General features: G+C 37.5%; 1 long non-coding RNA gene across 1 annotated transcript; it reads right to left on the reverse strand.

Annotated features, from left to right (window-relative positions):
• Positions 1-1656: 1656 nt before the first annotated feature.
• Positions 1657-24413, reverse strand: LOC119538705. The gene is made up of 3 exons (XR_005217628.1): positions 24379-24413; positions 2485-2576; positions 1657-1702 (listed from the first exon to the last, which is right to left on the reverse strand). It is a non-coding gene; the product is annotated as an uncharacterized LOC119538705 (long non-coding RNA).
• Positions 24414-24794: the final 381 nt, after the last annotated feature.

Here is a 24794-nt window from a genome sequence, read left to right on the forward strand (position 1 = left end):
TAGTGTTACTCATCCATCTGGGAGTGGTGAGCCACCTGAGATATGTTGTTTTCATGGTGGTGACAGAAGTACAAGAGAGAAAGCCCAGCTGCACAAGCGCATTTCAAGTTTCTGCTTGAGTAATGTTTGGTGACACTCCATTGGCTGAAGCAAGTCACATGACAAGTCCCAAAGACAGGGAATGGGGAAGTTCACTGCCTCTAAGTGGGCAGAACTGTAAAGTTGCATGACAAAGGGCCTTTATATCTTGTTTGTTTATTTCTATTTTTTTTTTTTTCATTTTTATTGAGATTGTTCAGATACCATACAATTATCCAAAGATCCAAAGTGTACAATCACTTGCCCCTGGGTACCCTCATACAGTTTGTTTATTTCTGATTTTTTATTTCCCTTTTAAAACTTGTACTACCAAGAAAAATTCAAATTGACATTTTGTGGAGAAAGGATATGCCATTTTTTCCCACTCTTGCAGAACCTCTTGCCTGGAATTTGAAGTTGAGATCTTACTCACTGAAGTCCTGATTTTTGGATGTGATTTTATGGGGACTAATGTGAGGTCATTTGGAAAGTTTATGTTTCATAATGAGCTTAACTCAATAGCCAACTCCAGAACTCACTTAGATGAAAGGATTTTGCATCATTTTGTTAGCTTGTAGTCAGGAACAAAAATTAAAAAAAAAATAAATAAGACACCCAACAAAAACCTGTGAAGATGTATTTCCACTGCTTGGAATATCATTTTGCTTTTTCTGGCACCTTGGTATCCCTCAGAGCTATTACTAAAGGGTCTCAAAACTCAGAATATCTCCTCTCTTTCCCTCCAATATCAACTAATTCCAAGCAAGAAACAACTTTTCCTGAATAGTTCAAATCAAAACAAAAGCAGGAAGATGGTTTACCTACAAAATCTGCCAGGAAAATGTATGCTCCTGTCTCCCTCTGCCAACAGGATAAAAAATCACCTATGAAATCAAGAACTCCCTGTAAACACATCCAACCAGACTTCAGTCAAAACTCAGACATCTCAGGCCCTCTTGGTTTCAGAAGTATTTAGAGAACCTTTCTTTTCATTCCCAGGCTCTTTCTTAAAGACCCAATTTTCCATTTTTTCTTGAAAGCATCTCCTCTTGTGGACACATGCAGTTTTGGTAAATGGATGGTGGTGATAGTAGTGCAACATTGTGAATATAATCAACACCACTGAATTGTATACCTGAAAGTAGCTTTAAAATGGGAAATATTAGATATGTTGCCAGAATAAAAATTTTAAAAGAAGCCCTATAGCACTGTACAATACAAAGAGTGAACGCTAAAATAAGCTATGACTATAGGTAATAATATAATTATGATATTGTTTCATCAATTGCAATAAAGTTATCATGCTAATGCAAAATGCTAATAATAGGGAAAACTGTGTGTATAATGAGGAGTATATGGGAATTCTTTACATTCTGAATGATGTTTCTGTAAACCTACAGATGCCCTAGTAAAATAAAACTATCATTTTGGAAAGGAAAAAAAATGACAGAGACCCTCAGAGTGAATAAAATGGCTAGGGCAGGAAATATGCAAAACAAACCTGGAGCACCTTATAGTTCCAGAACTTCTCAAAAAAAAAAAAAGAAAAAAATCAACTGTCATAGCCAAGAGGAGTCTAAGCAGACATCATGACCACATGTGAGGTGGTATCCTGAACAGGATCCTGAAACATAAAAAAGACATTAGGGAAAAACTGAAGAAATCTGAAGAAAGTATGAACTTTGGTTAATAAAAATTATTTTAAATAATTATGATAAATAATTATTTTAAAATTATGGAAAACACTTAAGAGTGTGAAGAGGAACAAAATTACCATATGAAATAAGCATGTTGGTTTATTTCCTTCCATTTCTTAATAAGTATGAACATGTACATAATTACCCACATACATGAGCTGTTTCCCTTCCCTGAAATAATGTCAAATGAATGTCAGAGAAATTTAATGAATATGTATATATGCATATATTTGTGTGTGTGTATCCATACATACACATACATGGGGTATCATACTTTTTAAAAGTTGTACATGCTGCTTTTTCTCTTATTTATACTTTCCCCATGCCATTAGGTATTCATAAAAGAGAAGATTTTAAGTTCTCCACAGTACTTGACTGATCATACTTTATTTGATCCCCACTCTCTTTTTCTTGCTAGCCCTGTGTATGCCTCAGTTGGGCAGGTTTGCTGTGCCAGGCTGGCTTCATGTTAAATGGCTCTGCAGTCCCTGAATATAGGTCCTTGTCCCTACTGCTTAATTGTTGCATGTTATTAGGCTGTCCTTTAAATTCTGAATAGCAATTATCCCCACAGGGTTGCTGCAAGAAAGGCAATGATCATGGGAGTTCTTATAATATCTAGTACATAGAAGGTGCTCAATGAATGAATTCCTTTCCCTACTTCTTAAAATAGACTGAAAGTCCCCTGCTGTGCCTCAGGAGAGCTCACCTTCAACAGGTTCCTGGTACCTGATGATTTCAGTTTGCACAGAAGATCAGGGCTCATGCATCTTCAACACAGTCCATTTGCTTGGAATGTCACTGGAAAAGAGCTTAGAGCTTATGAGCGAGTCACTGTGATAAGCCCTCAGTATTTAATCAATATCAAAATCAAATCTATCCCAAACTATCCAAGGTAGGTATATTTATATCTTGCCTAAGCAAACATTGCTACTGTGTAGTAGAGTTAGGATCCAAACACAACTCCATGTCTGATTTCAAAAATCATGCCTCCTGAATGTCATTGCTTTGATGGGAAAGAAACCATGCTATTGGCCAGCATCATGGATTGTCGTGATCATCCTCATCACCTTTATTCAGGACTGATGACTTGCCTTCTGTCTATAGTCACTATTTTCCCCAAAGGGTCTGCCTTTTCTTTGGGCCGTGATTAGATCCGTTTCCTGAAATAATGTCAACTGAATGTCAGAAGGAAAAAATGGATTGTGACAACAGATCTGAAAGGGGCTCTCTTGTAGGGGGAGGGTTTTGTCAGCTCCAGCTGTGCACATCTCTCCTAATGACATCAAACCTTTGATCCTGGGAGCCTCTGTACAGTCCATTAGGACCAATAAGTTCAATCTTGTGAATGGTTTGAGTCATTTTGGGGGTGTTCTGAAGGCTAAGGTTTATTTCTCCTTATCCTGGTATATTCTTTGGCCAGTCTAGGGCTCTGTTTGCTCTTCCCTTGCTTTTACATCATAATCCCCTCCCTGTCTCTTTTGGTATCAGGTGCAATTTGTAGTCTTGTCTGAAGCCACCAGCTCACTTCACAGATGGCGAATTGCGGTTGAGAGTAATGGGCCTATTCGGTTCAGCCCAGAGAGTATATTAGTGTATGATAGCCTATAACTGCTGAACATTAGACATCGTTCACACTGCTCCAAGGTCATCTGTAAGGCTGCCTCTGCTTCCCCTTCATCATTCTCCACTCCTCTCTCTACCTCCATCAGATCTGAATTACATGAAAATCACTAGGCCATTAAGAGTTAGTTCTGAGACTGTGGAACAATGAGTCTTTGTTATCCATCTGGGTCAGTTTTGCCCCCCAAAACTGAGCAGACAGACTGAGCACTTGAAAGAGAATTCATTGAAACTTGACTGCTGAGAGTAGGTGGGTTTTTCTATTTGAGGGAGTAACGGCCCCCTGCTCAAGGAGGCATCTTTTCAAGTAGGAAATCAGAAATCAAACAGCTGGGGAAGTGTGTTAATTGAGCATCTGAAATATTAGTTACTGTATATACAACATGGTGCTGGTCATTTTGATGCTACATTCTGGGCTTACTCCTAATTAAATGAAACAACGTGTATGAATGTGATTAGTTTCAAGCTTGACACAGAATAGCGTAAATGTTGTTTTCTTTCGTCCCTCCTTTCCCTCTGTCTCTTCTTCTCTCCTCCTTCTTTTCCCCTTACCTCTCCCACCCTCCTTCTCCACAGCTCCTTTATTTATTTATTTCCACAATAGAGGCCTCAAGTTGCTCCAGCTGGGAGCTGCCTATAATCTATAGAGACATTTAAATAATAGCAATGTCTGCAAAGAATTTGCCTCCTGACACTTCCTGTCAGCTTGATAGGGCCTAACAGGTAACCATGTAAAATTCCCTCCATCTGCAAAAGAGGGTAGGGTAGGGTCATTATCTTGTTCATTAGATTTTTTTGCCTGATCAGATTCAATTAAGTTGAAACTGGAACAAGTTTATTTCGTTTGTAGCTTTTGCTAGTACAGCAGAGAGTGGGCATGGGAGGCTGGGGTGCAATCACAGAGTTCTGACTTCTATGCAGAACCAGCCACATGGGGCTCCATGCTAAGGGCCCTGAGCTTCAGTTAATGCTCTGCTGTTTCTGTCTTGAAATTCTTAATCACTTTTGAACAAAGGGCCTCACATTTTCGGTTTGCATTGGGCCCTGCGAATTATGTAGCCATTCCTGCTTCAGTGCCTCTGAATCATTCATTCACCCTAGGTTCAGAGTTTTGTTTTTTTTTTAAAAATGAAGTTTCAAGTCTTAGAGACACCATTCCCTCCCTGAAAATAGTATGTTGATCTCGAATTGCTGTGTAAGGGATGGCAAGGACAAGGATGCTGTGACTTTGGGCTGGAGTCTATGTGGTGAAGCGCTCTATTAACACCATGAAGGAAAATTGTGGGGCAGAAATGACAGAACTTGATATCTGTAGAGCTTCTATTCTGTACCTTACACTTTATAACTATTATCTCATTTAATCATCACAATAATTCTCCAAAACTGGTATTTTACAGGTGAGGCTCAGAGCCATTATGTAACTTACCCAAGATCATGCAACCAATACATAACAGAGCTGGGGACTGATCTTACATCACTATGGCTCTAAGTGTGGACAAATATATTATCTTCTGAACATAACTGGCTACTTAATAAACCTATTTAGGATGGGGCTCAAGAGAGGTGAAGTGACTGGATGGAAAACTTTTGTAGAGAACTGGGAGAGTTCATGATATTTGAATCTCAGCTTTGTGAGGTATCTGAAGAGGTCAGGCCAGGAACTAAAAACTGAATGCAACAAGTTGTGAAAGCATCACAGAAGTATGGAGATAAAGTGGACTCCACGTTCAAAGTAATGTGCAAGACACAGATGCACTCTAAAAATATTGAGCAAAAAGCTGATTACAAAACTCTTGGACCTCTTACCCACATTAGAAGTTATGAAACAAGCCAGAAAGAGTGAAGATGGAGAGAAGTTTTGTAAAGAGGAATTCTGGAGAAAGCTTGTGGTGGGAAACTTGTGATGGAAATCCCATCACTTATCCAAGCGAGATGGAGAGGCTCCCAACCCTGTATCTCAAACCTAATAAGGGACTTCATTTGGGTCATTTGAAGGACTTAGTAGGTGTCTTCTCAAGTGTCCTCAAACACAGTGTTATGTTTCTAAAAACTTCTTGAGCAATCTAAAGGGCAAGAACCTGATCAGCCACCTGCTTGGGGTAGAAAAAAAGGAGCAATCCTAGGCATTGCAGGAAAGACTGAGGGATTGTTTCTGGTGGGCAGCTGCAGGAGAGAGAGCTGGAGTTCAAGTCACATTTCACATTAGGTCCACAAAGAGGGCTGAACATTCCTCAGCCAACAGGAGTTGATGTTTTCACCAGATGCTTAGGGACTGACAAAGGAGTAAGTGACCAGCCAAAGTGAGATTTGTCAAGGCCAAGGAAGCTGCACTGAAAACTTCATTGGTTAATGGGCTGTTCAGCTCCTACATATGCTGGGCCCAGATAGTACCAAAGAACTCAAACAGTTCCAGCCAAGGAAGAACTTTCCTACCTTAACTCCTTACTTCCCTCTTCCCTCTCTGTACCAACCTGGGATGAGAAACAAACCATGCTTCTGTTCCCCAAACTTAGCGGGCCAAGCCAAGGAAGGAGAGAATCTTGAACTTTACAGCAATTTGTAATTTTGACTATTAGATTGGATACTGTAATTTCTAGTTTGCCTAACAAAGGTGAGAAAAATCACAAGGTCCACCTGAGTTCACACTTGGGAGCAGTTGAAAAGCACTCCCTACTGAGCACATTTACAAGGGAGAGGCGACAAAATAAAATTGCCTTATCATTACCTTCTGTGACTCACAGTTGTGCACTGTCCTGGGTAAGGAGACATTTCTTTGATTGTGGCAGGTGCTGAAGATGGTTGATACGAGGCCGTACCTAAAAACGCAGGCAGGGGATGGTGTTTGGGAGTATGGTAATTGTGACATTTGACATAATAGGTAACTAGCAAGGTGGCTAATTACTTGACAGGTGGGTGGAGTGCAGTGATGGGTGCCTGAGAGCTCATGTTTCCTGCACTAGACTCTGTTAGTGGCCAGATAACCTTTGCCATGTTGGTGCACCTATCCTCAGGTGCTGAAAATGTTGACTAGATAAAGCTCACATCTGTACACATCTGCTAAGAATCTCCCTTATCTGACATGAGTCTCTTTTTTTCAGAAATGTCTGGGAGATTATGCCCTCCTCTCAGGGGTGTTCCATAGCCAATGCCTGACAAATAGGGAATTCACAAGCATGAGCACCTTGCTTCAAAAATGGGCCAGCCCTGTGGTGCCATGTATATTCAGAGCTCTCCAAGAGTCTAATGCTAGACTTCAGTAAAATAATGTCTTTGCTTAGCTTTTACCCCTGCTTGATTCTGCTTTCCTTTATTTCTTACAAATTTCTTTTGAGAAAATTCCTTCAATAAATTACTTGCATGAAATTTCCCATCAGCAAACTCTGCTTCTAGGGATACTGGGATAAGACTGGGAGCGATATTAGAAAGCTGGCTTTAAAGAATGGGATTCTGGAATTGGACCATTTGCTGGCTGAATTGCATTGAGGACCCATCAATGGTGATGGGTAGAATATTGATATGGCAGCCATGCAATTGTGCAGGCTTTCACCTGTAATGAACTGGACTGGGATACAAGTGGAAGGGGAGACACTAACTTGTGAAATCTCACTGGAATTTGATTGGAATAATAATTATAGGGATTGTGGAATTGTGGCAAAGCACTACTGATGCATTGAAAAGAGAAAATTACAAGTTCGAATCTATTAATTACCAATTTGAAACAAAGTGTGAATCTAGAGAGCATTCTTGGCAGCTTTAAAGATATATCATTTCCTGAAGCTGGAAGACAGTCTGAGCATACGACAAGGCTTCTTTGGGTTTTGAAAGCAGCATATTCTGAAATTGTGAATGATGCTCTCACCTATTTATTGGGTGATACTGAAGGCAACTTATTTTAAGTGAGGCTCAGAGAAGAAAAGCATCTGCAGCAGGTCCAGGCTACAGCCTTGACACACTTGAGCCAAATGGCTTGGCCAATCCCATGTTACTAGAGTATTTGTAGTGAGCAAAGATACCAGGTGATGTCTCTGGCAAGCCCCAGTAGGAAATTTGCAGCATAGACCCCCAAGGTTCAAATCAAGGCCAGGCCGTCTGCAGCAAAGAACTACACACCACTCAAAAAGTAGCTACTGGCATGATACTGGACCCTGATAGAAACTGGTCACATGACCATGGGGCATCAGGTAAGTGTGCAGCCAGGGTGGCTCATCATGAATTAGGTGCTGTCAGATCCACCAAGTCATAAGGTTCAGTGGTCCCAGCATCAGTACATTGCAAAATGGTACTAGTGTTTCTGAAATTAGGTCTGAGCAGGTCCAGCGGTCAAAAGTAAACCAATGAGCAGGTGGCTGTGACTCCCATGTTACTCACTGCTATCCAACTGATGACCTGCCCTCAGCTCACCCCTGTGGCCTCATGGGGGTCTTTATGATTATTTGATGAAGGAAGAAACAACAACAAAGACTGTGCTTAGTTTATATGTGGGTCAGAGAGAGCCCAAAATAGTGTGTGGCAGCACTACAGCACTACTCATGAGTGGCTTTCTAGAAGAGTGGTGAGCAGAAACCCTCCCAATGGGAAGCGTGGAAGAGCTTTAGCTGGAGTGCTGAGGTATCTACTTTGTGTGGACGAAGAAGCGGGTTGAGTTACACAGAATCATGTGCAGTGGTGAATTATTTGATCGATTAGTTAGGGACCTCAAAAGAGCAAGATTGGAAGATCCTTCTCTTGCTCCTGGTCTTAGAGGGGAAACTTTCAGTCTTTCACTATTGAATGTAATGTTAGCTGTCAGTTTTTCATAAATGCCCTTTATCAAGTTGAGGATAGTCCTTTCTATTCATATTTTTCTGAGTGTTTCTATCATGAAAGCATATTGAATTTCGTCAATTGACTTTTCTGCATCAGTTGAGAAGACCACATGTTTTTTATCCTTCATTATATCAATGTGGTGCATTACATTAATATGCATGTCATATGTCATATCACCCTTTCATTCCTGCAATAGATCTCACTTTGTCATGGTGTGTAATTTTTTACTATTCTGTTGGATTTGATTTTCTAGTATTTTGTTCAGGATTTTGCATCTATATTCATTATGGAAATTGGGCTGTTGTTTTCTTTTCTTGTGATGTTTTATCTGACTTTGGTATCAGAGTAACGCTAGCCTCTTAGAATGAGTTAGGAAGAGTTCCTTCCTATTCAATTTTTTGGAAGAGTTGAGAAGGATTCTTGTTCATTCATATATTAATGCTTGATGAAATTCACCAGTGAAGCCATCTGGTCCTGGAATTTTTCTTTTTGGGGAGGTTTTTGATTTTGAGTCAGTCTTTTAATTTTTTATTTGTCTATTGTGGTCTTTTTTTTTTCAGTCAGTTTAGGTAAATTGTGTGTTTCTAAGAATTTGTACATTCATCTAGATTATCTGATTTGTTGATGTACAACTGTTCATAGTATTCTTTTATAATCCTTTTATATTTCTTCATGATCAGAAGTGATATCTCCACTTTCATTTCTGATTTTAGTTGTTTCTTTTTTTCTTTGTCAGTCTGGCTAAAGGTTAGTCAGTTTTATGGATCTTTTCAAAGAACCAACTTTTGGTGTAGTTGAACCTCTCAACTTTTTTATTCTCCATTTTATTTATCTCCATTCTAATGTTTATCATGTCCTTCCATCAATGAACTTTAGGTTTAGTTTGCTCTTCCTTTTCTAGCTCCTCAAGATATGATATTAGGTTATAGATTTGAGATCTTTCTTCTTTTCTTCTTTTATGGTAGGTGGTCACAGCTATAATATATCTCAGAATACTCTCATTAATGGATCCCATACATTTTGTTATGATGTATTTTCATGCATCTGTAATACTTTTATAATTTATCTTGGGATTTTTTTTTTTCTCTGGCCCAGTGGTTGTCTAATGGAATGTTGCTTAATTTTCACTTATTTGAGAATTTTCTGGATTTCTTCTCTTATTGGTTTCTACCTCCTTTCTATTGTGGGGAGAAGATGCTTTGTATGATTTCAAACTTTTAAAATTTATTGAGATTTGTTCTGTAACCAAACATAGGTCTATCCTTGAGAATGATCCATGGCACTTGAGACAGATGTGTATCTGTTCTTATTGAATAGAATATTCTATATATGTCTGCTAGATCTGTTGGTTAATAACATTGTTCATGTTCTCTATTTTCACTTATTGATCGTCTGTCTAGATGTCCAACCACTATTGAAAATGGCATATTGAAGTCTCCAACTGTTATTGTAGAACTGCCTATTTCTCCATTCATTTCTATCAATGTTTTCTTGATGTGTTTTGGTGCTCTGTTATTAGGTGCAAATATAATCATTTTATCTTCTTTGTAGATTGACCCTTTTATTAATATATTTATTAATTTATTTGTCACTCATTACATTTTGACTTGAAGTCTATTTTGTCCGGTATTAGTATGAGCGTCTTGTATCTCTTTTGGTTACTATTTGCATAGAAAAATTTTTCCACCCTTTCACTTTTGAATTATTTTTATCTTTGGGTATAAGGTGAGTATCTTGTAAACAACATATTGTTGGGTCATATTTCTCTATCATTCTTTCAAGCTCTGCCTTTTGACTGTAGAATTTAATCCTTTGACATTCAAAGTAATTAATAAGGCAGGGATTACAAAATTTTTTTTTTTTTTGTGAATTTTGTAACTTTTTTGTCCCTCTTCTGCTCTATTGCTGCCTTTTTTTTTGTATGTACTTCCATCTTTTGTATACCCTTCTCTTTCCTTTACTGTATATGTTTTATATATATAAATATATAAAACTAATATATGTGTATTAGTTACCATGAGGTTTGCATTTAACATCCTAAATTTATAACAATCTAGTTTGAATTGATAATAACTTCAAAAACATACATAATCTCTGTTCTTATACTCTTCCATTCCCTGTTTGTGTTTACACATGCTATCCCTTTATTGTGGATCTTTATTTCTTCATATGTCCTCAAGTTACTGTTTGTTGTCCCTTCTGTTCATCCTGAAGGACTCCCTTTAGCATTTCTTGTAGGGTAAGTCTAGAGGTAACAACATTCCTCAGCTTTTGTTTATCTGGAATTACCTGGATTTTGCCCTCATTTCTGAATGACAGTTTTGCTGGTTATAGAATTTTTTCCTTCTAGTACTTTGAATATTTCATGCCACTGCTTTCTTGCCTCCATGGTTTCTGATGAGTAAGCAGCACTTAGTCTTATTGAGGATATCTTGTATGTGATGAGTCACTTCTCTCCTGCTGTTGTAAATATTCTCTCTTTGTCTTTGGCCTTTGACAGTTTGACTGTAATGTGACTTGATGTGGATCTATTTGAGTTTTTCCCCTTTAGAGTTTGGTGGGATTCTTGGGTGTGTATTTATGTCTTTCACCAAATTTGGAAATTTTTTTGGCCATAATAGCTTCAAATATTCTTTTTGCCTGTTTCTTTTTCTCTTCTTCTTCTTCTGAGACTCCCATAATGCATATGTTGGTATGCTTCATATTGTTCCCATAGGTCTCTTAGGTTCTGCCCATTCTTTTTCATTCCTTTTTCTTTCTTCTCCTCTGAATAATTTCAAATATCCTCTCTTCAAATTCACTTATACTTTCTTTGGACTGTCCACATCTGCTGAGTGTATTTTTAATTTCATGTATTGTGCTTTTCATCTCTAGAATGTCTATTTGATTCTTTTTTAAAATGTATAATTACTCCTTTTATTTTTTTATGTATTGTTTTACTGGTTTCCTTTAGTTCTTTGTTCTTTCTTTAGCTCATTAAAGTTATTTAGGGGAGTTGACCTAGCATATTTGATTAGTTATTTCAATATCTGAGTTTCCTTAGGGGTATTTTCTATCACTTTATTTTGTTCATTTGAATGGGCCATTATTTCCTATTTCTTAGTATGGTATGCCTTATGATTTTTATTGACATTTGGACAGTTGAATATTTTTATGTGGAAATTCTGAAAGTCAGATTCTTCCACTTCCCTAGGATTTTAGTGTAGATTGGCTCTGTTTTGAGGCTTTCTTTCAACATTTATTGCAATTCATGCCAAACTTATAGATCAGCGTATGGTGAATAGTTACATTCTTCTCAGGACTTTCTGAGCATTCATCTTACTCTGAGCATATCCAGTAGCTTTCACAAATTCTCCAGTATGCATGAATGTTCCTGGATGTCCTAGTTTTCCCTCCAAAAGAAGAGATTCTCTTCCCAACTTCTTGGGGACCCCAGGCGCTGTGCTCTATGCCTCAACCTTGATCGTTTGCCCCTGGCAGCTGCAGTCTACTCAGCTGTGCTCCACTTCTCCATATTGCTTCTCAGTCCCAGGTAAATTCTAGGTTAACCAACCCAAATGAGCACCTTGAGTCAATCTTCCAGAGGTTAGGTTGTGGCAGATGTACAAATATATCAAATTTGTGTATTAGGTTTGCTAATAATCAGATACCAGGATCCCACACTAGGAATGTGAACTATCACACTGGAAATGTGGGCCACCAAGTAATGTCAGACTCATAGGCTGCCATGCTGAGCCTGGGGAAGGGAGTGGCCAGGGCATTTCAAAGCATCCCCCAGCTTTCCTACAATTTGGGGGTTTTCTTTATCCTCATCTAGCATTCAATAAGCTTCTGTTTTTATTGATTTTTTTCTAAAGTTATGGGAAAGTTGGTTATGACTGATTCTACATGTTTGTTTTTTTGTTTGTTTGGCTGTTTTATGGGATATTCTCCAGGAGCAATTTATTCCACCATTTTCCTGATGTCACTCTTGATCCTTTTTTCCCTTCATGTCTACTTTGTTTTATATTAGTGGAGTGACATCTGTTTTCTTTTGGTTAGTGCTAATGGAGCATATCATTTTATTACCTTTCTGCCCAGTTTCCAGTTATTTTTAAGGTGGGTCTCTTGTGAACAGCATAGAGCTGTCTTTTCTTTTTCACTCCAGTCTCACAGTTTTTTGTTTGTTTGTTTGTTCTAAACCAGTTTATTTTTTGTTTGGAATTATTAGTCTGTTTATATGTAATGTAATATCTGACACATTGGTATTTATAACTATCATTTTACCTTTTACTTTCTACTTGTCCAGTGTGTTTTAGGATATTTTCCCTCTCCCTTTCCTTCCATTAGATCTAGAGTTTTTTTTTATTTAAAATTTTTCCTTTATTATTTTTAGTTAAATATTCTTTTATTTTTTCTTTTAGTAGTTGCCTTGAAGACATTACAACATGCATCCCTGACTCAGTAGAATCTAAAATAAATTAGTACTTTTCATACCTCCTAGACAATGGTTTGACCTTACATCCCTTTAATTACATTTATCCTCTCATGCTTTATGTATTATTGTTGGATTCATTTGAATGGTACATAAATTTTAAACCCACATGATATTATTATTATTTTGTATTCTCATTGTTCACATATAGTTATCCACATATCTACACTTTCTGCTGACTTTTATTCTTTCCCATATTCCCTTGCTTCCATTCAAAGTCATTTTCCTTCTTTCTTAAAAATTCCTATATTCTTAGTATTTCTATTAGTGAGGGGCTGCTGGTGACTAATTATCTCAAAGTTTGTTTTTCTGGAAATGCCATTATTTTGCTTTTCTCTTGAAGAATCTTTTCAATGCAAATAGATTCTAGGTTGACATTTTCAGTATTTAAAAAATGTCATTCCAGTATCTTCCAGACACCATTATTCCTGTCTAGGTGTTGACTGACATTCTTTTATTGTTCTTGGGTATGGAATGTCTCTTTTATATATAACTACTTTTAAGATTTTCTTTTTTGATTTGGTTTTTAGTAATGTTACTCTGTGCATCCAGGTGTGGTTTCTGTTATATTTATCCTGCTTGAGTTTCATGGTGGGACTGTAATCTATGAGTTGGTGTGTTTCATAGATTTTAGCAGTTTTCCCTCCAATATTGCTTCTTGTACTTTTTAACTCCTTTTCAACTCATTATCAAAATTATATGTATGTCAGAATATCTTCCTGTGTCCCATATGTCTTTTTCCCTTTTATGTGGTTTTTCTTTCTGTGTTTCCATCTGAATATTTTCTACTAACCTTTCTCCTAGTTCATTAATCCACTATTCTGCTGTTTCAAAATTATTTTATGTTCTTAATTTCAATTATGGTATATTTCAGTTCTATGAGTTCCATTTGATACTTTTTAAATAGCTTACACGTCTCTGGTAAAATTTTCTATCCTTCCTTTTCTTAAATATATTAATTAAAACTATTTTAAAGTCAATTTCTGATTAACTCAAAATTTGGTTCACTGGCTGGAGGATTGTTTCTATTGTGTGTTTTCCATTGTGTTTTTCTCTTGGTCCTGTTTCTTGGTCTATGTGAATGAAGGCAAAAACATGAATGACTCTTAGAATAATTATGCTGAGTGATAGAAGCCAGACTATATACAGTACTTACTGTTTGATTCCATGTATATATAATTCTGGGAAATGAAAATATATCTACAGTGACAGAAAGCAAAAAGTGGTTGCCTTGGGTTGAGGGCAGAAGTCATTCTACAGGCATTTGAAACATCATAACAAAGTATAATGAGTGACATGTGAGAAGGAAAATGAGGATCAGATCAAGAAAAGATTATTTTGGGAAATGACATTTACCCTGAAACCAAAAATAAAAGAAAGTGTTAATAATGGAAAGAGGTGGTGCTAATGGGAGAAGTTTATATTGTGATCATGACAGGATGAAGGAGAATAAATAGGTAGAATAATCCTGGATCGCAGAAGGTGAAGGGGTAATTATAAGAGATGAGGTAGGAGCCAGATCATAGATTTTGGAATTTGGAAAAATGCCATTGGGAATCCACTGAAGAGTTTTAAGTATTTGGTGGTGTGTGACATGATTAGATGTGCATCTCAGAAATTAAGCTGGTATATAAATATAATTTTGTAGGGAGGCAAAACTAGAAGCCAGTTAGCTTTTCTACTGGAGTATTACATATGAACTATGTTGCTGTTTGAATCAGGACATGGTGTTGGTGTTGGGGAGAAGTTGGACCTACTTGGTGCAGATTGAAAGTGAGGAGTGGAGGAGAAGAAAAAGTCAGGAGTGACTCTGAGGTTTCTTTCTTTCTTGGATTACTGTGTTGGTTATGGTGCCATTACTAAGGTAACGTGGGGACAGGAACAGGTTTTTGGAAGGGAAATTGTTGAAAATAGTTTCAAACTTTTAGTGAGGTGCTTATATTTGATCTAAGTAGATATTTGCATTGCACCATTGTATTCATCAATCTGGAGCTCAGGAGAGAGAGCTTGGAAGGTAATGGAAGGTAATAGAAACAAAGAGAGTATATAAAGAACAGGGAATTGAGGTGAGAGCCTGTCTAGGAGCACCAAGAGAACACTAACAAGGGTCCATCGAAATCAGAAGTAAGGAGGATGTCCATAAGGAATCATATCATCAAGATCAAATATTACTAAGAGGAAAAACTTACAAGGAAGAGGGAAAAGTACAAGAATGGGGAAAACTGTATGTAGCCACTCAATTATCCCGTCACATTTATATGCTATTCCTTCTGCCTCCTATGCCCTTCTTTATTTTGTCCCTTGTTATTTCCTGATCCTCCTTCAAATGAGCTCAAGGTTTGCCTTGCTGGGAAGTTCTCCCTGAGTCCCACAGGCAGACTTTGGAGTGCATTTGTTTTTGTTTCCATCTTGTTTTGATTCTGCTCATTAACACTGAATTTTAATTATTTGTCTACAAGCTTATCTCTTAGCCAGACTGTGACTTTTGATTTTATATTCCCAGCATCACTACATTTCAACCTTGGCTGTATCCCTAGTGCCTAAAGTAGTAACTTTATGGAAGGCACTGAAAAATTATTTGTTGAATGAATAAAAAGATATTGAAAAAAATGAGGGAATCTGAATTGCTAATGATGAAAGAATGCAAATAATGTTTCAGGACACAACTTCCTTGGGGATTGTACCATAAACTAGTAAAGCAAGTAACTGCATTGTCAAGGGAAACAACTTCCTCATTAGTAAAAGTAAGATGTTGGTTAATGGTAATATTCTATGTTCTATGGCAAGTTCTCTCTTAGCAATTATATTATTTCTGGATTTTTAAAAAAAAAATTTGATTTGGCAAAATAATCTCTTTCCATCTGTCTTAGTTTTCCTCTGGTTTTTAAATAGGTGTTTTCTGAGTCAATATATTGGATCTCAGTCTCTTATGTCAGTCTTAGTTACTTTTATTTCTGGTGAGGCTTTCTGAGCAAAGTATGGTAAAGATTCACAGACCCAGCAATGTCCTAAGTGTATGCCAGCAGTTGCTGAAAGGCTGTGGATGAGAAAGTGCCTTCAGTTCCTGGGTAATTGGAACAAGGAAGAGGACACTGTGCACAGCAATTTGACAAAGGATTAACCTGTCTGTCTCTTCTACTGTAAAACAGTAATGGGCTCATTTGTTACTCATGGCATTGCCTGTCACCACATGACAGGGTAACACAGCTTCTAGAACTCTTTCCCAGGATCCCTGACCAAATAGTTGAAAATGGAGAAGTGAGCACGGGACCTAGAAATTGGTATATTAATACACAGACTTCCATGTTCCTGGGGGTGTTTTGTTGTAGCCTTGGATATAAGTACTAGCTCATGTGCCTAGTGGCTTATTAAACTGAAGGTAGATAATGGAGCTTAGATGATAGGCTTGAAAGTCATTCTTCTCATTTCATGTCCTGTTTTGTAATACTTTCATGGGAATTCATGATTAGAGAAACTCAGAGGATATTTACTTGCAGGGTATTGGTGAAATAGGGTTATTCATATAAACAAATGGAATATACACAATAGTTCCTAGCATGGTACCTGACACAATGAAAATAGTGTAAGACCACCTGATAATAAGTTTATTAATATATAAATGCTGATTCATTAAATAAGAGGTAGTATTTTTAAATATTGCTGAGAAAATTAGTATTTGTGAGCTATATATTTATAATATATATTATAATATATAAATATGTATTATATAAATATATATATTACATATATTCATTGTAATGAGTTAGAAATTGTATGATTCAAAATATACTTAAAATCTATACATAAGAAGATGTTTCTTACAGACTAATTTATAATAATAAATACTTTGAGATAAATAAAATACCTTAAATTATGGGGTTGAATAAGTAACTTCTGTCATGGTTTGAAGCTGTATGTACCCCAGAAAAACATGTTCTTAAATCTAATCTATTCCTGTGGATATAAACCCATTGTAAGCAGAAACTTTTTTTTATTTCCAAATAATTTATTTTCCAAAAAATGAAATATATATATTAAGCTTAAATTAAACATTACTTTTAAATTTGTTAATAAAGCTCAATGTTGTTTTACTCTAAATTGTGAGAGAATTCTACATCCAATACTGTCTTATCCTTCATTCTGATAACAAATGTCTCTGACTTACATAAGACTAAAAAAAGTTTGTATAATAGAATGATACAGAGTGAAATAAATGTGCTATGTCTAATTTTTTAACATCTGCATTACATGATAATATATAGAGTTCCTATTAATGTTTTTATATCATTATTATAACTTTATTTTGATTTCCAAATTGGATCTACATAATCTTTAAATTGTTTTAGTTTAATCAAAGTAATTCATGTACTTAATTTAAAGGAGGCAAACCATGCTTAAAGTATTGTAATAAAAGTAATTGCCCCTAATCCTCTGAACCCCATTCATTCCAGTCTCCAGTCACCACCACATTCTTCTGGATCTTTACTCCCACTGTCACCTCCATAGTTACAAATAATATGATTTCTTACTTTTGATATGTTAATTTGTCATTATCTATTGTTTTATTTCTCAGCTTCTAAAATAAATACGGTACAATGGATTGTCTTAATAATAGGAATTTGGTGGGTTTCAGAGGCTAGAAGGCTTGGTTCCTTCTGGGTTGGTATCTTCTGGCTGCCTGGCAATCTTTGGAGATTCTTACCTTTTCCATGACATCGCAATGCATGTGGAGGGATATTCTCCTTTCTCTACCTGGTTCCTTTGGCTTCCAGCTTCTTGTGGCTCTCGTGACTTCTCTTTCTATTGGATATAGTCCTTTGCTTATAAGGACTTCAGCCATATTGGACTAAGACCCACCCTCATTCACTTTGGGCATGCCTGAACTAATAACATCTTCACAGGTCCTGTTTACAAATGAGTTCACACCCACAGGACCAGGGGTTGGGGATGAACATGACTTTTGTGGTAGACACGATTCAATCCCCAAGAGTCTGTAAGCAGGACCTTTTGATGAGACTACTTCAGTTAAGGTGTGACCCACTTCATTCAGGATGGATCTTAATCCTTTTACTGGAGTTCTTTATAAAAGGAATGAATACAGAAAGAGAGAAGGAGGGAAAGCCATGGAAGCAAAAAGCTGAAATCAATGAAAACTGCAAGAGAAGGGAGAGACCAGCAGAAGCTGCCATGTGCCTTGTCATGTGACAGAGGAGCCAATGATCACCGGTAGGTGGTCTTTGGGAAGAAAGCATCACCTTGATCATGCCTTGATTTGGACATTTTCATGGCCTCAAACTAAGCTAACAAATTCCCAACTGTTTAAACCAATGCATTTCATGGTATCTACTTTAAGCAGCATAAGAAACTAAAACAACGACCAAAATAAAGATTCTGGGGCCATTTTTTACAAAACGGTAATAAAGACTACCAGCATGTGCATAGTGATTAAAACTGTATCACTGTATGAATAGGAACAAAAGTCAATAAAAGTGATTGTGTGAGGATAGTGATCTTTGAGGTAACATTTTTCTTATATCTAATTTTCAAACTTTCAGCATTTAAATGTTTTATACATATATACTTTTCAAATTAATTTAGAGAAAATTTCCAATTATCTCAGTCATTGACATTTCACAAAGGAAATAAATATGGTTGAACTTTTCTTGTAGGTGGAACAAGATAAAGGACAGCATTTTGACAAAGGTAAAATAAAAATTGGAACTGGTGGGTTTGTGTGGTTTTCTTTACCTATCAACTCCAGTTAGTTAGAAGATTGGGTACTTAACTTTGGATTTGGAGAAGTATAGTCTTGAATCCTCCCTTTGGTCTTCGGGGAAATTATATACGTCTCTGAGCCTCAGTTCTTGTCTCTGTGAACTGGAGGTAATAGCACCTGTTTCAAAGTGTTTTTGTAAAGAATGAATGAGGTGGGATAATATATGTACAACATTTATCACAGTGCCAATTCCTAATAAGTGCTTAGAAAATGGTGGTTGTTCCTGCTGCTTGGTGTGTGACACACTTCTTGACTCTTCCCATGTTGTATGAGATGGGAAGGGGTAACCATTAATTATCTTTCCTTTGCAAATAGGGAAATGGAATTCCCAAGGTGGGATGCACTCATCTAAATTTAGCAGCAAGCCAAGAATAAAATACTGAAAAAGTGAACGTACAGCTCTAGGTTCTCTGCTCACATTAGGGAGGGCAGTGCCTAGAGTACATTCAAGGGTCAAGTGATTTACTTTACTCATAATAGGGATAAGTACATGGAACCAGGATGTTTCATCTTGTAGTCTGCAATTAGAATACTGTCTCAGGATAGTGTCCCAAACACAAAACTTGAGCCCCACAAACTCAATTAAGTTGAAGTCCATTTCCTTTCCATGGACCTTTCTCCTACCAAACGAATCTTTAGGGAACTCACTCATGCAAAGAGCCACTGTTGTTTCTCCCTCCCTGTTGCAGTCTTAAGACTACAGAACTTTACAACTATTTCATAAAACTGGTACCTTGAAAATAAGATGCCACATTCTTACTGCTGTTGCCAAACTCAGAGCCTTGGGTTTCCAGAAGAGGCCCACAGTTGGAAGAGATGTCTCTGCTGGCTCTGCAAAAACAGTTTCCACCTGGTTTATCAAAAGCAACATACCTGAAGCTGAGCCTCCATCTCCATTCATTTGCCACTCCTTCATAGGTAATTTAAGGTACAAGAGAAAGTCCTTATCTTGATGCACTTGGCCCAGCATGCCTCACTCCAAAATTGTCTTGGGTTCTCAATGATAAAACTGATCATATGAACTAATATTGTCATTCCTGGAGAGTGCAAGCTGGTCACTAGGATGGGTTCCTCAGATAGGTTTTAGTGTCTGAGTCCTCCTGGACCCAGAATGGAATTTCCACCCCACCCTATCCCCATAAGTACCAACATTCCCAGTAGAACCATCTTCATCTTCCTTCACGCTGATTTCGTATCAGGACACTGGTTACACTTCTGCATCCTTGGTCTAGATCATGGCCAGACCAATCCAGCCAGGTAATTTTAATAGCTTTGAATCTTGAGGAGAATGGCTAAGATTCTTCATCTTTTTCTTCTGAGAAAACTCTTGGGTTTATTTAGCAAAGTTTCCCATTTTCTTCCCCAGAAACAAAACTCTGCATATTTACAATTTTTCTCATCAAAAGAAAAAAAAATCCAAACTACTAGCTCAAATGAGACCATCCATGAACTTTGTTCTGTATAGCCTTCTTCCCTCAGAGCCTTATAACAAATCACATTTCTTTTTCTTTGAAGTTGCATTGTTACTTTTATCAGAGAAACTTAAATATATAATTTTAAAAAGTCAAATAGTAATAATCATAGTTAACATTTATCCAGTACTTTGTGTGTGCCAAATACCATTCTGGCCATTTTATGTGTGTTGTCTTATTTAATCCTCACAACCACCCTTATGGGACAGTGTATTAGTTAGGGTTCTCTAGGGAAAGAGATTCAGAAAGAGATATCTAAATATAAGATTTTATAAAAGTATCTAATGCAACTGTGGGGATGCAAAAGTCCAAATTCCATAGGGTAGGCAGCAAATTGGCAACTCCAATGAAGGATGAACTCCCCAGGCAGCAAACTGGCAACTCTGATGAAGGTGTTTGATGAGCTCCTCAGGAAATGCTTTGCTGGCTAGCTGAAGAAGAAGCGAAGGTCCTCTACCTGTCTCACTTAAAAGTCTTCAACTGATTGGATTAAATTCAGATGATTGCATTCTCTCATTGTGGAAGATACGCCCTTTGTTGATGTAATCAGTCACAGCTGCAGCCAATTGACTGATGATTTACTAAACTAGCCTTCTGGTTTATTAACTAGCCACAAATGTCCTTGCAGTAATGGTTAGGTCAGTGCTTGCTTGACCAGACACCTGGACACTATCACCTGGCCAAGTTGACACATGAACCTAACCATCACAGACAGGTACTCTTATTATGCCCATTACCCCAATGAAGGAAAAGAGGCTCAGGGTGGTTAAGTATCTCACCAAGGTTATGTAGCTCCTAGGGCTCAGAGTGATGACTTAAATCTAAGTGGGTTGATGCCAGAGTCCATAGTCTTCAGCACAGTATTATACTGCATACAAAGCTTCATGAAAGAAAAAATAGCAATTCCCTGCTCCACTACCTCTCCTCCCCTGAAAAGAAATCTCTTTCAATTATTTCAGTTGTTTCTTCTGGTACTTATTATTCTAAATAATATTCTTTACTTTTAAATTTTAGATATGTATTATTTATTTTATTACTATGCTACATATATTATGTTATATTAAAAATTTTTATATATTGTGTTTCAACTATGGAGGATGGAGGATGGGATTGCTACCATCTCTTCCCTCCAATATTTTCCTCTTTATAGGTATATCAACTTTTGTGGAAATGGATGTTTATTGTTTACATCATTATTATTCTTAAATAAGTATTGCTCACTAACTACATTTGCTTTTTTGGGTACAGCTATTCATGTTAGCTGGAGTTAATACTCCCCTCATTTATTTGTGTTCTTAATTTTCTGTCTTTATCACTAATTCTTACTTTCCAAGCCCAATTTTTTCCCCTAAACTGTACAATATCTTTCAATATTAATTAAACACATCAGGAATCTGTTGGATCCTTTTCATTTTGCCCTCAAAGTTTCCTTCTTGGAGTCATCCAGCTTCCTGCTTCATTCTGAACTTGCTCTTTAGACCTGCTGCACAGGGGACTCTCCATCACGTCCCACCAGTGTTAGAGCTCCTGTTTTCAGGATCCTCTTTCATGATTTGCTCCCTCATCTTGGTGCAGCAGATGTCTAAGGGTCTTCCTGGGGAAAAAAGTGCATAAGTGCATGAGCATACATTTTGTGGGCCCATGGTATCATTTAGAAATTTTGTCATCAATAGAAACAGATGTGTACTTCTTCCCAATTCTACATTCAGTGATCTTACGTTAGTAACTTGAAATTGCAAATACATTATGGACATCAGCAAGCCGTGCAACTCACTGTTTTTGTTTACTCATTTTTCCAGGAGAGCCACCTGTTAAAAATTTACCAGCACTCCATGCTGCTGCCTGCTACTCTTGAGCTTTTGGGGCTGCGGTAGGGAGGTGGAGGTGGGGGTGGGGATTGCTGTCCAAATTGCTGAATTGATTTGCTTCCCATCAGTATTCTCCACAGGAACTGGCTAATTGGCTTTCTTTGATCTGCTAAGTCTTCTAATGTTGTTCTGTATTCTAGAAATTTGTTATTTCTTGCCCATGCATTTTTATTCCTCAGCTCTCAGTTATGAGGGGTTTGGAGAGAGGGTAGCAGTAAACCCATTTTTTTTTGACTCCACCATGTATCTCCAGATATCCCATTGCCCACATTTAAATACAACAAGCTCCCCGAGTTTACTGTTGAGGACAATAGCCCTGGCACAAGACAATGTTGGTTTGGACCAGAAAGGTGATAGTAGAGATGAAGAGAAGTAGATTTACTTGTGAGATTTTTAAGAAAAGGAGAAGGTACTTTTCAAGAATGTCTCCTAAGTTTCTGAATGGTTGGGTTCCTGAAGTGCCATTTAATGAGAAGGCAAAATCTGAAGGAGAAGCAGAGCAGGTGGGGAAGATCAAGAGTTTGTACTGTGATGTGTTGAGTGAGATGATTCTAGGTCATACAAGTAAAGATGTCAAGTTGACAGTTGGCTATTGAGACTCCAGTGAAATAGAGAGTCACATTGCATTTCCGATGCCCCAACTCTGACTCAGTTTTCTTCTAGAAAAGCTTTTGCTTTGGCATAGGGGAAGCATATGTATTCTTATGGAAGAAGGTGAGGAAAGCAGATCATTTGGCTGTCTTGGGGTTCCTCTCTAACTGCTATGGAGGTGTTTTTTGATCCATCTGATCACGGCATCCTGCTAGCATCTGATGTTGAGGCCTGTTGCTAGTGAAGCAGAAGGTCTTTTATCTCGGCATGATTGGTGTCCACCCCTCTATACCCAGATATTCTAGACCTTGTCCACGTATTTCACTCTGCCCCTGGCTAACGTTTACACCCATCAGCTTCTACTGTAGGGATACTTTGTGACATCCTACACCAGCCCCTTGGACGTTCCCTGACTGTTGACTCAGCTACCTTCTGATTTCCCCCCTGAGTATACAGGGACTTCTAGCTACCATCCATCTCCATGTATACTGAGGGAGGTTCTATCTCTTTCTCCTACAATTGTCCCTCAGCTATTTGTTAAGCTACCACCCAGCTTGACTCTTACTGGACATGGTACTTCTTTAAAAGAGCTTGAAATTTTCCCAATCTATAGCCAGAGAAGAAATTACATTATTGTTTTGCTCTTAGCCCAAATTTTAATTTTAAACAGCACTTTCTTTCCATGGCTTAGACCCAGAAAGCTGAGCTAAGTTATATGTTTCTTTGCTTCTCTTGCTTCCTCACTGCGCTCTCTTCCCCATCCAGAACCAGTGCAACTGGCTTTTGTTTTCTACCTCATATTGGATGGAGAGATGAAAACTTGTACACATTGTATCTTCCATCTCTCTAATCCATGGTAATCTGTGGGTTTCAGGAAGACTCCACTTGCAGATCATGAGCTTTACTTTATGTAACGGTAGTTTCCAGAATTTGAAAAATCAGTTTCCGTCTTGTCTCTTTCTACCTTCCAAAACTAATGTATGTTTATTGACTCTAAAAATGTCAGTTATGAGAATTGATACAGTGATCTCTTTCTTTCTTCCAGAATTCTTGCTTTAATAATCTGAATCCTTCCCAAAGTAAAGTCTGACTCTTTAAAAAGTGCTGGAAATGCTGTAATGAAAGAGAGAAATAGAAAAGTATGTTCATCTGTATCTATATTACCTGTCATCTATCTATCTATTTAATCTCTCTATCATCTATTTATCGTCTTTCACCTACCCTGTTTTATGTGAATGGAGGTAGTGGGTATTGTGCATGTATGTTTGTGTGTGTGCACAACTCTTTTAAGCAGAAAGAAATGACATTATCTAGTAGTGGGTAGTGGGGGCTGTACCAAGGGACAATTTTGAAAAATAGGAAATAATAGAACATGTTTGATTTCTGATGTGAATGATCCACTAGGAGGATTTAAGAGAGAAGAAACATAATAACTTATGGACTGAGCTGAGATACTGAGGAATCAAAGGAGAAAGGACCCAGAATTCCTGATAGGAGGAAGTGTGAAGGTGTGGGCACATAGTAGAATGGGTGGTAGGATCTGTGGGAGTTCAGGATTAATAGGTCCTATTTTTTTTTTTTTCCATGAAGTATGAGGTAAGGTCATAAAAAGATGACAGAAAATTTGAAAATTTTGAAAATTGGAAAATTTGAAGAGAATGGACAAGATATGAAATCATAATTGCAGATAATGAGAGAGCAAGCTTATTGCAGAAATATGAAATACAAGACCTGGATTTGATAATCTTTTGGGGACTGTTGAGGTCTAGAATTTTGCAAATTTTTACTGGTCCACAGTAAGTGTAAGTATTCCTCTGGTCACTGTGGGTAGAAGCCGGCACCTTCAAAAGTACCCCGTAATGACATCTCATGGGCCTTCACAGATTTTGAAGTCATATCATTAGGAGCCATTAGACACACTGCCCCTGGTCTTCCTGACTCATTAGAGAGAAGAAATGGGCTGCTCTCTAATTTCCATCAGTGCTCCACTCACCATCTATTCTTCCATTCTGTCCCCCATGCTCTTTGCAAACTCCCCTGTTCTCCTAAAATGAGAGAAAATAAAGTCAGGATAAATTAATCTAGTTATTTTTAATTTATTACCAGCATTTTTGCCTGTTAAAGAAGGGTATATGGAACTCACCACTTAAATGTGACAGATGTGCTGTGGTTCAGTGGTGGGAAGGGTCCCGGAGCCATGTTGAATGGGCCTCTATTTCACCCTCTGGCTATCTCCATGACGCTTCAGGCTTTGCAATCCTCACAGCACACGCTGTGGATCATGACTTCCATCTTTTCTGACTTTGGCATGGATATGAAATTTTCGTTCTTTACCCAAATTGTTTTTAAAATTTGAATCCTAGCTTCTTAGAGAATTAAGACCATCCCTTACCTAACCCCCTATTTTGC

This window comes from Choloepus didactylus, chromosome 6 (genome assembly GCF_015220235.1).
Source record: "Choloepus didactylus isolate mChoDid1 chromosome 6, mChoDid1.pri, whole genome shotgun sequence".
Taxonomy (NCBI): domain Eukaryota; kingdom Metazoa; phylum Chordata; class Mammalia; order Pilosa; family Megalonychidae; genus Choloepus; species Choloepus didactylus.